A 3904-nucleotide genomic window follows, 5' to 3' on the forward strand; every position below is an offset into this window, starting at 1 on the left:
CAACTCAAAATTGCCCCCCCCCTGTTGTTTTTCCACTCACTTGTTTTAAATAACCAAGCTCCCATGAAATCCCTGACAGCCCCTCTCTCTTTTTGGTTGTTAAAGTGTACTGATCACTTGTTTATTTAACCAAAGTATGGGCAGTAGGAATATAATCTGACAACACATGCTGTCCAATTATTTTAATCCCTTAAAGCTAACCATACACATGCTGCCCACGGTCCAAACCAAATGGCATTGTGTTTTAAAACCAAAATCTGAATCTGCCATTATAACCTTTCCCCTAGATGTTCTTTTAATTCAATTTGAACAAAATCAACAGGCAATACAATTCAGTTCCTAATGAGACTCAAATACGATCACAACAGAAATAAGCAATACGAATCAAGTTGTTACCATTAACGATTGAAACTAATTGACGACATATATCGACTCGACTATATTAATCGTAACACATAACAATCAATCGTTCATATAAACAACACGTATAGAGTCCCGAATGGCTTCAGACAAATTTGTTCAAACACTGGGAACTTATATGAATTAAACTCGCTTGACGATTAATCTAATTGATGAGCACGTATATCACATGGTATATTCAGAACACAAACAGAAGACAATTGACCAAATAAAAGGCCTTTAACATAGATGGAAGAAATCCGAATGGAAAATAACAAAAGAAAATAACCAATCATACACAATGAAACATGCTGACAACTTGACTAGCAGTTAAATAAAACAAAAAGGAAAAGAAAACTTACCAAAAAATGTCCAAACAAAACTGAACCAAATCTGACTCAACATTGAACTTTTGAGGCCGAACAAACTTTAATCAGGGTGTTCTCACATGAGAACACCTTGATTAAGGTCCATTAGACCTCAAACCCCCGTTAAGGCTAGCCGGATTCCCCATGTGCATGTGTTCTAAAGTCTGGATTTTCAGATCTGGATTTTTGGGAGTTGTGGGTAGATTCGGACCAAACCAAGCTTGGTTTGGTCACGAGGACGGTCAGGGGGGTGTCTGGTATGAAGATGGGGTGGTTTGGCATAGATCGAGTTTTGTCTCGAATCTTCAAATCCAGATTCGAGACGATAGGAGGTGATTCGAGGTTCGTGGTTAGTGGATTCGTGTTCAGGGTGGTTGGATGCTTTAGGGGTGTGAAGGGGGTGGTCACCGGCGTTCGTGCCGCCGGGTTTTGGTGGAGGGGAAGCTAGGGCGGCTTGCTAGGGTTTGGGGTTTCAGCTTGGGGAAGGAGACGAGTGAGGGGTGGGGTTCGGATAGGGGGCGTGGGGTGAAGGGTTGAGTTTATATATGGGGAGTCTGATTGGATCTGAGCCGTTAGATCAGATGATCTCAACGGCTTGGATCTGAGGATGAGACATGAGACGGGGTCGTTTGGTAGTTAAACGGGGTCGTTTGGTTTAAGTGAGGGGTTGGGTCAGGCTGGTTATTTGGGTCGGGTTTGAACATGGGTCGCTGAAAGAGGTCCTGAACCGTTGGATCGGCTGGGACGGACGGCTCAGATTGATTTGCCTGAAACGACGTCGTTTCAGGAGGTGCCTGGGCAGCCGGTTTTGGACTGGACCTGATCGAATTGGTTTGGGCCTATTTTTTGGTTTATTTCCTTGGGCCCAACCGATTTTCTTCCCTTTTTTTTTGTTTTTTCTAGTTTCATTTTTCAAAAATAAAATAATAGACAATAAAATAATGAAATTAAAACTAAACAACAATGGAACATTTTAACACAATTAACACCAAATATTCAAGTAAGTTAACTAAAAGCCTAGAACGAAGGACGCACACATATATATATTATTTTTTGAATTTTCTTTTACTGACACATATTTTTGTATTTTTGTTTGATAATGACTAGATGCAAAATGGACAGACCCACAAATGACCAACAACACATGTTACGGAAAGATCGAAAAATTGTACAGCGAAACCATTTGTCACTATTTTTATTTTCTTTTGGAGTGATTGCTCGTGAAGCAAAAATCACGTGCTTACAGCTGCCCCTCTTTGCCCGAAGACACGAAGGGTTTTCGCGCAAAGATAAAGCGAGCGATTTTTGCCCGTCCGAATACTCCGTGTGAAGCATTTTTTGAAAAAGATTTGACCGAACCTTTGCTTCAGAGGTTTCCTACATATCCTGGGCTGAACAGGAATCAGGTCAATGTAGTATCAGAATGATAGTTGATGATTGTTCTTCGATATGCGAAGTGGAGTCCGCACCCACGGGAAAATAGGTCCGTAGGTACGGAAATGACACCTTTCAAACCACAAGTGCAAGTTTTTGGGCGCGAAAACGGAAATCACTATGTATTAAAATTAGACTGCATTCATTTAGTATTTTGAGCATATTTTAAGTTCTAGAGCTCCGTTTGAGGTAATTTTCATGGCGTTCTTCTCGTTTTGACATGTGGTCAGTATCTAACCTCAAAATTTATATTTTTAACATGATTAAACTCATTTATTTGTGAATTAATCCATATTTTGGTTAGAGATTTTAAGATTTATTCACTAACATTTAAGATGATAAAATTTATGGAATTAGAGGTCGATTTGAAGTCGGATTTAGATGAAACGTGCATATTTGAACTCGTATTGGAATGAATGATTGGGATTTGTGACTTTTGTTAGGTTCCAATAGGCGAGCTCGGGTTGACTTTTTGGTTGATTTTGAGTATTTGATTAATGATTCGACCTTTATCATTTGAGTTATATTCCTATGGCATTATTTGAAGATATTGAATTCTTTTTTGTTAGATTCGAGCCGTTCGGATGTCGATTCGTGCGTGAGCATTTTTAAGTTAATGATTTGGCTTTTTTGAGGTAAGTATTTTGCCTCATCTTATTGAAGGAATAACCCTTAGGATATGACTTTGTTTGTCTAATTGAAATGCGTTAGAAGTGATGTATATACAAGGTGCCGAGCATATATACGGGTGATATGTATGATTCATGAACGGAGTAGTCTTTATGTTGTACCATACCTTGATTTGGATATTGTGTTTCTTGCTATCATGCTTTATATTTGTATGGTTACGTGAACTCCGTGAATCATGGTAGAGATCATGTGTAGTTGTTGATTTCCTGTTGGGCATGATATTTGTTGTTGTATGACGCATCTGCTTGATTTGAGTTGTAGTTGTATACTCGCATTATATGCATTTTGTGTGATGGACTGGATTGGCAGCACGCGAGTGGTCCATGCGGTATTATGATTATGGCACGTGAGTTGTTTGTGCAACACGTGAGTTGTCCGTGCAGTGTGTGGACTTTCATACGGTATTATAATTATGGCGATGTCACTTTGGACTTGCAAATTCGAATGAGGTCGAACTTTAGTCTCGTTAACATGGGTTAGGTTAGTTTTGACTCATTCGTTCGAAGGATAACGAATTTCACTTTCGCGTGGCGATAGCCGAGGTCCGCATGGGTGTGAATTCTAACGAGGTCGAATTTTGACTCGTGATGAGTTCGAGCGAGGTCAAACATCGATTTGTTAACTTGAGCGGGGTCGAATTTTACTTACTTGGTGAGGGTAGGGGGCCGTAAGGGTGTAAATTCGAGCGAGGTCAAGATTGTAACACGTTGTGAGTTTGAGCAAGGTCGAACGTTAACTTTGCTTGGCGAGGGCCGATGGCCGTAAGGGTATGAATTCGAGAGAGGTCGAAATTGTAACCCGTTGTGACTTCGAGCGAGGTTGAACTTTCCTTTCACTTGGTGATGGCCGATGGTCGTAAGGGTGTAAATTTGAGCGAGTTCGAGATTGTAACCCGTTATGAGGTCGAACGTTAACTTTGCTTGGCGAGGGCCGATGGTCGTAAGGGTTTGAATTCGAGCAAGGTCGAAATTGTAAACCGTTGTGAGTTCGAGCGAGGTCGAACTTTTCTTTCG

Source organism: Nicotiana sylvestris, chromosome 9 (assembly GCF_000393655.2).
Source record: "Nicotiana sylvestris chromosome 9, ASM39365v2, whole genome shotgun sequence".
In the NCBI taxonomy this organism is placed as follows: domain Eukaryota; kingdom Viridiplantae; phylum Streptophyta; class Magnoliopsida; order Solanales; family Solanaceae; genus Nicotiana; species Nicotiana sylvestris.